The sequence below is a fragment of the Dendropsophus ebraccatus genome, chromosome 8 (genome assembly GCF_027789765.1).
Source record: "Dendropsophus ebraccatus isolate aDenEbr1 chromosome 8, aDenEbr1.pat, whole genome shotgun sequence".
Taxonomy (NCBI): domain Eukaryota; kingdom Metazoa; phylum Chordata; class Amphibia; order Anura; family Hylidae; genus Dendropsophus; species Dendropsophus ebraccatus.
The window spans coordinates 111,653,346-111,666,648 of NC_091461.1; the positions used below are offsets into that span (position 1 = coordinate 111,653,346).

Consider the following 13,303-nt stretch of genomic DNA (forward strand, 5'->3'; position numbering starts at 1 on the left):
CTTCTCTGACTCAAACACAGGTGACAATTTTTCTAATTGGAGTTGTTTACTTCTTTTTTTTTTTTCTCCATCTGGCCCCAGCTATCAAGAAGACTTCTACGAGCCATCTCCACAGAATCTACCATATTTTAGGCTCCTCGGCCCAGCAACATTCTCAACTCTATACAAACTGCCTTTTACCAAACACTAAAATAGTATCCACTTTATGCTTAATTTAATAAACTACTATGTAGTGTGTTCCCATAGAGTAGTTAGTTTCCCGTTATGCCCCCTCTGAGCCCCAGTACAGTAGTTAGGCCCCCCTGCCCCCCCTATATAGTTTATATGTTCTCTTTGTGTCCTCTTGAAGTATATATGTCCCCTCTGTGTCCCCATGTAATATATGGGTCTCCTCTGTGACCCCATGTACAATATATTTCTCCCTGTTGTCCCCTGTGGTACACAGGTCCTCTCTGTGCTCCTATGTAATCTATATATAACCTCTCTGTGCCCCTATGTAGTGTATATGTCCCCTCTGTGCTCCAATGTAGTATATATAGGACCCCTCTGTGCCCATGTAGTATATAGCGCAATACCAGGCACAACCACTGGACTAGAGTGGCGCTGTTTCTTTTCTTTTATAGAAATAATAAAGACTTATCAGTATTCATACCCCAGAGATGTTTTGTATGGCGATGATTAGCTTGCCTTTAACTCAGATATAAGAGGTCGTCAATTTAGTAAAGCATGAATATTTGCAGCTTCTCACCTTCAAATTGTTCCTAAAACTTGGAGAGAGTGGGTGAAAGCTACGAGGGCTGATTTCTGCAAAGTGCGGTGACTTTCTCAGCAGGATCTCCGATGAGCAGGTGATTAATAGTCAGGGGGCTCATATTTTTCTGCTTATTTAACTCGGTCTCTTAAGAGGAGCGGCTTAGGGATGTTACCGAACGTTAAGCACATAATCCATTAAACAATGGTCACTCATTTACGACTGGCTATGAATCATTAGCTAACAGGCCTGCAGATCATTTGCATTGTTAGAGATCGTCCCTCGTAAAAGGGCTGTTGAGTTTACATTGCAAATAAACACTAACGAGCGGGACAATTTATTGATCCATCCTTCATATCTACAGGTCTAGACGGAACGCATTGTCACAGATACAGGCTAGGTCACAGCCACATCCCAAGGATCTGAGACCCGGGGTCTATACATGCCGGAACATATCCATGGGTATTGTTAATTACATAGATTCTATCAGAACAATCAGATTATACGGGAATATCTGAACCAGTCGTATACTTGCCCTTTGCTCAATAAAGGGGTGAACTAAGAGCCCAAGGGAAATATTTTGACGACTTAAAGGGTATGTTCTCCCTTGAGCGCCGTTTTGCTGATAGATTTCTTACTATATTTTTTATGAGGGTCGAACTCTGTTTTTCTAATACAGAGCTCCAAATCTCCAGCTACATTTCCAAAAGCCGTAGAGTTCAATTATAAAATTGTATTAGCCTGGAGGCAAGACAAAGGCAAGCGGAGGCGCTTACTGTACACTGGTTGTTTATTGAAATCCATGTATGAAAAGTGTACAGTAAGCTTCCAAGTTCCTATTTAAACTCTTAGTGACCAGCCTATTGTAGACCTTAAAGGGGCTGTCCCATAAATATTGTGCGTATTTGAATAGTATTTATAAAAATAAATCCGTCGGCCATAGCAGTTGATTAAAAATTCTGTTTCTGTTTAAAGAGATCTTCAGTGTTAGTGCCCCCTGCTGTTCCAGATTCTTCTAATTTCCAGTCCCACCCCCTGGAGGACACACAAGTTCCATTGCTTGCTTTCTCGCTGCCTTTGTTCTTTTGTATATTATTTACTTTCTTTATGCCCTTGTGTATCTAAAAGAGAGAGAAAATAATATTATACAAAAATTTATAGAAATGTCTAGAAATGTCTTTAAGGGAATTAATCAGCACAATTGTGCAGATATGGTTCCTTGCTGCACATTATAGCTCTGTTGTGCCGCATCCCAAAGCTAATGGACTCACCTGTGGCGGTAGCTTTACAGTGGGGACAATGTTGTTTCATTCCACCATGCCAGGGTAAGAGAGGGGCGGCAACTAGTCATCTAAGCGGGAAGCCGCCCCTGACTAGTCACTGCCAGTCAATCATCCTCGCACCGCGCGTTGACAGGCAGAGAGTAGTGACTAGTCCCCGCCTAGATGACTAGTTGCCGCCCCTCTCCCACCCTTGCGTGGTGGAATAAAACAACATTTTCCCCAGTTAGTGGCTGGTAGCTTCGGGGAGCTGTACAGCAGAGCTATAGTGTGCAGCAGGGAACTATATCAGCACAACCATGCTGATTATTTGCTTTAATATCTCTAAAGGCAACAATAATAAATATGAGACTGAGCAAAACTAAAAAAACAGGGAGGACAGGGGGTGGTAGGAAAATAAAAATGAAGTGTTACTCACTCGTGCCGGTGCCCCCACAGTGCAGAGACAGTGTTGAGCAGACTTGGATGTAGCCGTAGGAAATCCTGAAAACACTGATACAGCCGATGGCCTATGACTGTTTCCATGTTTTCATGGCAGCCCTAAGGTTGCATCCAACTTCTCCAGACCCTGGGAGTCAAATGCCGAGTGTTCGAAGAAGTTTCCAATCCAGACACTCCCTACCCTCTGTTTTTAATCTTTGCCTGGAGTACCCCTTTAATCACTGTACCATGTACTGTTAGGCCATATGAGGAGAATACGATGATCTTACCTGCCGATGATTTCCCTCTTATAAGTATGGCACATCTTTGCCTGTCCATGCATCACAAACGGAACATTTTCTCTATTCCATACGTTGTACTAGGCAAAGCCCCATACTTTTACCACAGACTGGTTTAGCCAGCAAATCTAATGCTATAATGTATGGGGCCAAGTACAGGACAAGCAGAGGTGGTCATCAGTAGGCAGAGTAGGCAGCTGCCTGGGGCTCTGGGAAGGGAATGCAATATTTTAATAAATACAAACAATAAGACTTGTGTTACCGTATTAGTACCCCCAAAAAAGATTACACTGTATGGCGATGGACCCACTAAATTATGCTTTTATTAAAAAAAAAAAAATTACCCCACAAATAAGTTCTATCCGGTTTCACAATACATTATAAAGCAAAATAAGGAGTGTCAATACTTTTGTCAGAAAAATAAATAAATAAATAAGGCAAATATTTGAGCAAAAAAAAAAAAAACATAAAAGAAAAAAAAATAAAAGTGTAAAAAATAACTTTTAGTAACCAGAAAAATAAAAATAAAAAATCAAAGACGTTGATTCATTTATTTCACTTCAATAAAAACTATACATAAATGAAATGTTTCCGGGGGTGTAGATACTTATCTTTTTTATTTTATTTTTTATTTTTTTTCCTTAGAAATTGATAAAAAAAAAAGTTAAATAAAAGAGAATAGCTTGAAATGTTCTTGTACAAAAAAGAGAAGAAAGGAATAAAAAAATAAACGCCTCTAATACGACTTTGAAGAAAACTTTTTAATTTGCAAATCTTGATACATTTCTTATTGTCTTATGTACATACACAAACAAATCTCCCGCTGATGTCTGTAAGCATATTGATCGTGTGTAGTTTCTTAGCTTGGCACCTCATGAACTAATTGCTTTTTCTGTCTAATGAAAACGCGCCTTACACATTCCTCCCGCCACGTTCCTTTATGTCCCGAAAAAGAAAAAAAAAACAATCGATCGTCAATTTCACTTTTTTTTTTTTAAACAATAAACAAACTCTAAGTAAAACGTTCCGCTTGTTACCCCCGCGGTGTCATATTATCCCGTCTCTTTTATAAGTCACCTCACAAATGGATATTTTTTTTGCGATGACAAATTTTCCAGATGGCGTCTGAGAAATCTCGTTATCATCAATGAAATTCTTATTGGTAATGATTTTGGCTTGGACGCGATTTTACTTCTGCAAATATACTTATATTTCTCTGGCTAATGAGATTTTTAATCACTATTAACTCGCACCTGGTGCTGGGCTGGAAGACGCCGGCTCCTTTAATTGAAGAGAAAATGGGTACTGGGTAATATATCATTTGTGGTAAATCTGTATCCTCCGGCGCGGTGACAGTGCTTGGGTGCTGTATTTATTGATTGATAATATATTAATATATTGTATTTGTTCTAAAGACAGCCTTTTGTTGAATGGTACCTTCTGTTGGTGCTTCCATGTGGTTTACAGTCATAGGCTACGTTTACACGTTGTAAGTCACCGGCCGCTCCGTGGCCAGATGATCTTTACCGCAGCTGAATTCGGATGCGGGAACATCCGTGTGCACCCGCATCAGAATTCCCCACTGCACACAATGGAGCATGCAGCTCGAGCCGCACGCTCTATTGTATGAACTGACAGGGTTTTTTTGCGGCCGCTATTCATTGGCGCCGTTATGGATCACAGCCGGAGTGTACACTATGGGGAAGATTTATGAAAGGGTGTAAATATAAACATATACAAATATAAAAATCTTGCACACCTTAAAGGAGGTCACAAACCTTGGACTCCAGACCATTGCTGTACTACGTTTAGCTGGGTGGTGGATTTGTCATATATGACCAAAGAAGTCTCTTGTCCCTAAGATACAAAGAGGTCACAAAACTTGCATTGGTGGTGCCCATTGGTGCCCATCTCCTTAGATGCTTGATGTGGTGTGTGGCCAAAAAAAGTCTCAAGGCCCTAAGATATATTGAGATCACAAGCTTTAAGTGTCAGTGCCATTGCTGATAATCTCTTTAGCAGGTACGGTTTATGTGTAATGTGTAACCAAAAAAGTTCACAAGCCCTGGGGTGCTAAATTCTGTATGTTTTCACGGATGTCTTGAACCCCTGAAATACATGGGGGTCACAAACCTTGGATTCCAAGTCACTGGTTGTATCAACTTCAGCTTGGATGGTTTATGTACCATGTTTGAGCACGTCTCGCCCCACTAAGATACATCGAGATCACAAGCCTTGTTTTAAGTCGATCAAGTCTTTGGCAATGGCTTACAGTATATCCAGGAAGAAGAGATAAAAATTCAACATGTTTGCCCTGTCTTTTCTCCAATATCTTCTGTCAGGGGAAAGTTGGGAGGTCCCCCTATGCATAAGGTAGTAAACCGATCCTGCCAAAATAAGAACTGGCCTTTAGTGGGTGTTGTCTCAGGTAGCTGTGTAATAGTGTGAACAAATTTAGCAGTTGTCTATCAGTCTGGAAAAAAGAAAACAAAACAAAAAAACCCGATTATTTTTTAAATGGACAACTCCTTTTAATTATACATGATGTACGGCATCCATTGGCAGATGACAGCTGCTGGAGTCCTTGGCGGTGGCATGAGTGCTCATTTGCGTGTTACTACCCAGAAGAAATATTTACTGTCACTAAATGTCAGGTTTTCCAGGTGTTTGTGTGAAGGTGTTTATTGTCCTATCACCTCGTCTCCCGATAAACACTACAGACGGATAAAGTGAACAGAGTGTGCTGGAAATAAGACGGTGACAACATCAAAAGACACTATTTACAAAAACAGCATGATCCTCGAGCGGCACAGTCACACAGCGCTGCAGATTGCAGCAATGACGTCTGCCACTGTCCTCTTCTGGTTATTATTATGTTTAGCATTATTACTATTATTTGCAGGTGTTAGATCAATGCAAAAAAATGAAAAAAATAAATTCATCTGTTTCTGAGAGAGCTTGGCGATCACCCTAAACTTGCCATTGAAAACCACCCCTACCCCCCCCCCATGGGTTTTTATCACTCAGCTTTCACTGATTTGCCATTTAGAGTGATGTCTAGTGAAGGTGCGACCATATTGGCTGTCACACGTTGTATTAAAGACATTTCTAAATAGACCTTCTAACAACTTGTCTTCCTTTCTGACACCTTTAATGTAACTCCAGAATGATTGTGGAAGTTGCTGTCTGCAGACACTAGCTGTGATAACTACAGGTCCCATCCTGGAGTCATACTGGGTGGTGAGATTTTGGAACTTCTCAAAGCAAAATTTGTAACAAATCTTCACACATCCTATGTGCAATATACAGTGCCGACATGCATAGCAACAGTCCTGATTAAGACCCCTACTGTTTGCCAGAATGGCTCCTTGGCAGAGATGAATGAATATTTTTAAAAGTCTGCTCATCTCTGAAGTGACAGCCCACTCAGCCAATGACTGATTGATTTAGAAGAAACAGCTTGCTCTGCCAATCACTGACTACGGTGCAGTCCCATCTCATTAATTGATTGTTTGAATGGGCAAGAGGTTGGAAGACACCTGAAGAGCGCTGACAGATGAAGCCACCAACTGTGTGAAGCCGCCAACTTTCCAAACTTGTCCTGAACTTTGCAAGTTTGGTTTGCTCATCTCTACCCCCTGGGAATGTGCACTGCCACTTTATTCACCTGCGTGAGACTGCTAAAGAAAGTCATTCAAAAAGAACAAATTGTCCTCTGTTCACATACAAAGCACTGTTCAAATACAAAGCGGTATGCTCGGGGAGTAGTCAGATAATAATACTTGGACACTCTGTAATCATGGTAGTGCTCAGCAATCATACAGATAGAGTCTAATAACATAATCTTCTTGTTGAGAATAAATAAAGTTGCATCATTCACCAATATCCATAAAACTTCTTTATTCCAACCACATAGTCCAGGACCCAGACAAAAAAATTGGACGATTGACATTTTGTGTAGAGACATGTTTCTTCTTGACTTGTGACTGATGATAAGCCAAGAGGAAGGGCATGCCTGCGCGAAACTGAAGTAGCTCTATTTATTGTGGCTGGAATAAAGAAATTTTATGTGTATTGGTGAGTGCCACAACTTTATTCATTCCCAACAAGAAAACCATTGTAATAAGATTCCCTCCATAAGTCTGCTAGTTTTAGAGAGGCAGTATGTATACTCAGTATACTCAGCCACCATTCCAGACAGAAGGCTTGGACTACTCTTCTCATACATCTTCACCATACATTGTTTATACATTGATGAACGAAGTATTGGTGGAGTATGCGAGCTGACTCTCCAATTCATTTCTAGTAGACTGCCGAGGAGGAGCCCAAAACAGCACTTGACTATCTGTTTCAAACTAAAGCAGTTGAATTATGCAGCAGAGTGCATTATACACATGAGCACTCAGCATGGTCGAACGTTCATTGTTTTTGATAGGAAGGGTAAGAGTAAGCTGCAGCCATGACACCTGCAGAAGGATCAAGTGATGAAAATACAACAGGCTCAGCCCTTCTCTTTATCGACATTATCTCTAAGAAAAAATTCTGGTCATACATCTAAGGAGGTGAGGGTGGAGGACTAAGACTAAGATGAGTGGACTCTCTAAGAAACGGAAAAGGCACAGGAGAAGCTGTGGACTGCGTGGAGTGCAGCAGCATGCAGCATGTCACAAGCAATGAACCAACTCTATGGAGGATTACAGTAGATACAGGACTTGGGAAGAAATTGGATGCTGCAGCAACAGCTCTACTCGTGATTTTATGCCATGACATCTTAGTGAAAAAAACTTTCTTTGAAATTCTCCATGGTGCCAGTGAGAAAAAAGAAAAAAAAAAGATAAAACTAATTACAAATTCTCTGATTAAACAGGTTTCCTCTGAAAAGTATAACGTATCTAGCTTCTTTTTTTTTTTTTTTTGCTTCTATTTCAAGTCGGTTGATCAAATTTGGTAGTGCTGTCGGATTCTCCAGTCACTTTTATCCGCAAAACAACCGGACATAATTATCAATTAGCTGAGTTTCTCTATTGAAAAAAAAAAAAAGTGACACACGAGCGGAAGGGACGACTCCGCCGCCGACAAGAGATACGGTATAGAAGCTGACATAATTTCTTTGCGTGATACATAGGTTGGAGGTGTTTGCTGGTTGAATTGGCGCATAAAACTACACGGAACAGCTCAATTAAGTGTATAGTTAAACGACACGGAGATCTTCTATCTATATCTCGGCACTGCATAAAATTATTCAGGCATCACATACGAGAATGAAACACCTGAAGGATGAAATTGGCCTAAATGCCCTTTCTTTATTAGACGAAATCTTTTTCCTTTGCGTATTATGTGGCGCCATAAAAAAAAAAAATGACATTTAGTGAAGTGTATGAGTAATTGGTAGGTTTACTGCTCATTACCTCTTATAAAACCCAAGAAAACAGCTCCGGCGCTGTCATATCATATATTAAGAAAATAATTTTCGACTAAAAGGTTGAAACTAAGTAATTGATCCTTGCTTTTAATTTTATGGTTTGGTAGTGTCGCTTTTAGAATTTGTAAGTGCTGTGCATTAGGGTTTCAATGACTTCTATGCGATCTGTACGGATATTAGTGTTAATTCCGTGTTCTTAAATACTGCTCATTGTGTGTGTAATCTATAAAGGTTTCAGGGCAGGGGGGGGGGGTATCTCTTCTATTTGGGTGGAAAAAAATTAAATATGTGGCTAATGGTTATAGTAAGTATGGCGATTAATGGGGTACTTCGACATCAAGTAAATATATAAACATGCTGCATTGCTTACTTTTATGTCCCAGTTGTAAAACCACCAAAAATCCATAAGAAAGGTCACAGAGCAAAGGCGTAGACTTAGCGGAGGCCAGGCATGACTGGTATAGCAGGGATAGGAGAACTAAGGGTCCTATTACACGGAGCGATTTGTAACTATTAACGACTAACGATAAACGATCGCAAACTAGATTGTTTATCATTAACCTGAAATTAGGGATGGTCCAAAACTGCCGAGGTTCGAGTTCGTATGAACCTGAACGCTCGGCATCAGATTCCCGCTGTCTTCCCTCTCCGTGCAGCGGGTGGATACAGCGGGAGGACGGCCTGGAAAACTGGGATACAGCCTATGGTTATGGCTGTATCCCAGTTTTCCAAGCGGTCCTCCCGCTGTATCCACCCTCTCCACGGAGCGGGCAGACAGCGGGAATCATTGCCGAGAGTTCGGGTTCGTACGAACCCGAACCGAACTCGGTTCGGACCATCCCTACCTGAAATCGTTCGCCATATTACACAGAACGATAGTCGTTATATACGATCATTATTGCGATCGTTATTGCAATTGTTTATTCCTTCTGATCTCAGGAAAACAATGGGCAATGTGCAATTACACTGAAAGATTAGTGAAAAAGTGCGGAACTTGAGCGAACGAACGTAGAATTACAGCAAACGATTAAGATTAACAATAATTTTAGGTTCAGATCTAAATCACGATCAACGACATACGAACGATTTTTCGATTGTTGTCTGCGATTACAAAGAACGATTATTGTTTAAATTCGAACGATTTAACGATTTTTTGCACGATAATCGTCCCGTGTAATAGGGCCCTAAGGGTAAGGGATAAGAGGAGGGGCAATAAGGGGTTAAGGTCAAAAAGGGGACAGGGAGATGCTGGTAAGGCGGGACAGGAGTTGCTAATCTAGGTCACTTACCAGGTGGGGAGTTGAAGGTGTTTAAGAAGAGGTGGAGGACAGGTGGAGCATCAGTTTCCCACCAGACCAGCTTCCCTCTGCCTTGTAGCTCTTTATTCTGCTTTATGTCTTGTCATTACAGCTTGTGGTAGGGAGGTCTGGTAGGGCACCTTAAGGTGAAGTCGTCTTGAGGGTGACCCGTCAGAGGGATGGTACTCTTCCACTTCATTTGATGTGTTAGTAGTGGAGATATGGTGTGGTTCCTACAGAGAGAGGACACAGGAATGAAGGTGAGATGGTGTCTGTCGACTTGGGGACTGTCGCTAGAGGAGTTGAGATGGTGTCTGCTGGCTTGGGGGCTGCAACTAGAGGAAAAGATGAGATGGTGTCTGCTGACTTGGGGACTCCCTTGAAAGTAGACGGGACTGGCGAGGTGCATTCAGCCATTGTTTGAATGATCTCTGCTTTTGGCAAAGGTGTCATAAGCCTCCAAATGTCTCCAACAGGGCCTGCACAGGTTGCTGTGGTTCCTCTTCCTCCAACACCTCAGGTTCTGTTGATGAAGAACGATGTACCTAAGGCAACACACCTGGCCAGATAATGGCAGCTGCCCATCATCCACGTGGCTACTGCATAGGGGTGCTATTACTCTTGACAGAGTGGTGACTCACAAAAAAAGAATGCTTATTACAAGATCCGTGACAAAGCCGTGTCCTCTGACTGTGTTAAATTCCAGAACTATGGCTTCTCTTCATTCAGGACACTGCTTTCCCAGATTCAATTATTCCACATGTCTTTGCCATTTCTACTGCTGATCTTTTTCCTGAACCAGCTCTGAGGTGGACCAGAGGTAGTAAGTAGAGATGAGCGAACCTGGAGCATGCTCGAGTTTATCCGAACCCGAACTTTCGGCATTTGATTAGCGGTGGCTGCTGAAGTTGGATAAAGCCCTAAGGCTATGTGGAAATCATAGATATAGTAATTGGCTGTATCCATGTTTTCCAGACAACCTTAGAGCTTTATCCAAGTTCAGCAGCCACCGCTAATCAAATATCGAACATTCGGGTTCGGATCTACTCGAACCCGAACCCTGTTCACTCATCTCTAGTAGTAAGTTCTAGCATTGTCCAGTCTGACAAGACTCTGGGACTAAGCATGGCTCTCTTCCAAACTCTCCTTAGTCAGCAACTGGAAATGACCTTTTGCCACTTGGAGGGGGCTCAGGCAAGCTTCATGGTCTCAGTGGAACTGTTGCTCACTCAGTATAGCTTGACAGCCTCTCTAGGACTGCTGCATGCTCAATGTGGCTTATTGGCCTGTCTGGGACAGCTACACGCTCTGTATGGCTTGTCGGCCTCTCTGGGACTTCTACACTCCAGTCATTTACTTGTGCATCTGGGCCCAATACAGCTTCCTAGTATGAAGGTAGTGGGCTGTGTGGAACTGGTTCCTTAACCCAGCCGGACTCGATAGGCTCCCTGTAGCTGGGCATTGGTGACAAGACAGTCGCTTGCCATGACACCATGTCTTCTTTCTCTACAGGCCACCGCATAAGAATTCGTAGACACCCCGGCTCCTGATCCTCCTCAGGCCAGCCTTGAAGCACTGATGGATGCCAGGACCTCTCGCCCTTATAAATAATAAAAATGATGAAGAATTTTTAGATCTAGTGACAAATGACAAAATTAAAATGATAGTTCTAGAAAAAAAATATTGAAAATTATCACGGAGGAGCGATCACCGCATCTGATGCCGGCCGGAGTCTGCGCCGTAATGGCGCTGATCCCGGCTCAGCATTCTATTGCTTTTGGCTGCAGCAGCCAAAAGCAATAGAACACTGATCTTGTCGATCTATGCTGTATATCCTATACAGCATAGATCTCTATGAGAGATTAGTGTGCATATACTAGTAGTCCCCCAGGGAGGAATAACCCTAACCCCAGGGGGAATAACCCTAACCCCAGGGGGGCTTCTAGTATATGTATTTTTTTTTTTTTAAAAAGTGTTATTATTAAGAAAAAGCCCCCTCCCCTAATATAAGTTTGAATCACCCCCCCCCCCCTTTTCCCATGTTATAAATAAAAATAAATAAATAAAAATGTTTGCTATCGCTGCGTGCGTAATCGCCCGAATTATTAAATTATCACTTTCCTGATCTCGCACGGTAAACGATGTAAGCGCAAAAAAATCCCAAAGTGCAAAATTGCATTTTTGGTCGCATCAAGTCCAGAAAAATTGTAATAAAAAGTTATTAAAAAGTCGCATATGCGCAATCAAGGTATCGATAGAAAGAACACATCATTGCACAAAAAACTACACCTCATACAGCTCCAAACACCAAAGGATAAAAGCGCTATAAGCATGGAAATAGAGCGATTTTAAGGAACATATATTTGTTAACAATGGTTTGAATTTTTTACAGGCCATCCGATACAATAAAAGTTATACATGTTACATATCGTTTTAATTGTACCAACTTGAAGAACATATACAACATGTCAGTTTTTCCATTGGACACACAGCGTAAAAACGAATCCCCTCCAAAGAAAAAGAATTGGGTTGTTTTTTTTTTCAATTTCACTGCGCATATAATTTTTTTCTAGTTTCCCAGCATTTTTTATGCAAAATTTCAGCCTGTCATTGCAAAGTACAATTAGTGACGCAAAAAAAAAGGTCTCGTGTGGGTCTGTAGGTTTAAAAATGCAACTGCTATGGCCTTTTAAGCACAAGGAGGTAAAAACGAAAATGCAAAAACGAAAATTAGCCCGGTCCAGAAAGGGTTAAAAATAAAGGGCAACAAAAAACAATAATAATAATAATATTAATAATAAAAACTTTGCCAAATGCATTGCCAGTAATAATTAACAAAGACCAGTCATAATATGTTTTTTTTTTTTTTCAAATAAAAGTCATAGTAGCAAATAAGAATTTCAGAACAACCACAAACTTGACTGTATAATAAAAGACATAAAAGTAAAAGTAACGCTTTACCAGTTCTGTTTTGCTGGGATCATGTGATGCTCGCTGTCCTCATTTTGCAAATACTGTAAATCCCACAAATAGCGTTCTAGCTTTTTATGCACCGGATCCAGGTCCCTGTGGAGTTAATAAGTTACTGTACACTATGCAGTTGCATTTGCAGAAATGTGTATATACAAAGTCTGCTAAGAACGTCTTACACCCAATTTGTGGCATCGCTCAGAAGCCGTTTCTATTTTCTAAATGTTCTTCTCACTTATCCAAGATCTTTACTAGTCCCCGAGGTTTACTCTCAAAAGCTGACTGCTGTGAACAGTTTTGCTTTCAAAAACTGCACAATGAAATTGTGTGAAACCCGTCTGAGCGCCGCTGCCAGCATTGAGTCACACTTAACAATTTTACACAGAGCTGTCCTAGATTTCCCTGAACAGAATTCAGATGGTAATTGAGGGTCTTCAATAAGGGCCTGGCACTCAACACCTCTTAGCATTTCTAATATTGTCTTCCATATTCTTATCATTGCTTCGACCTATGTAATACAAGTATATTAAGCAGTGCTGTATGTGCTGTGTGACCCTTTGACCCTGTGATCTATCAGTCATATCCTGGGATGTACACTGAGGATATAGAGCACCTTCAATAATGATGGCCTCCTCCTCAGCTGCTGACAGACTCCCAAGATACATTTTAATGCAAAATATTGTATTAGACAGAGAAAAAAAGAGTATACTTTTGGAAATGCACCCCTATGGGCACATTTATTGTAAGGGTGCCTTACCACACACCAGATCTGCAGCGGATTTTACGCTGCGAATTCACAGAGAAATCCGCTGCGGATCCAGTGGCAGTTCATCCCTATGAGTATACATTGACATCCCACTGCG

The 13,303-nt window shown here is 41.3% G+C and overlaps 1 long non-coding RNA gene across 1 annotated transcript in view; it reads right to left on the minus strand.

The window, feature by feature from the left end:
- Window positions 1–3,634: 3,634 nt before the first annotated feature.
- The window catches only part of LOC138798831 (uncharacterized), a 28,282-nt gene continuing 18,613 nt past the window's right edge, over window positions 3,635–13,303 (minus strand). The window contains exons 2-4 of the long non-coding RNA XR_011364177.1: window positions 12,432–12,536; window positions 9,462–9,703; window positions 3,635–3,686 (exon numbers count right to left, since the gene is read on the minus strand). This is a non-coding gene — a long non-coding RNA (uncharacterized lncRNA). The remainder of the gene's footprint in view (window positions 3,687–9,461; window positions 9,704–12,431; window positions 12,537–13,303) is intronic.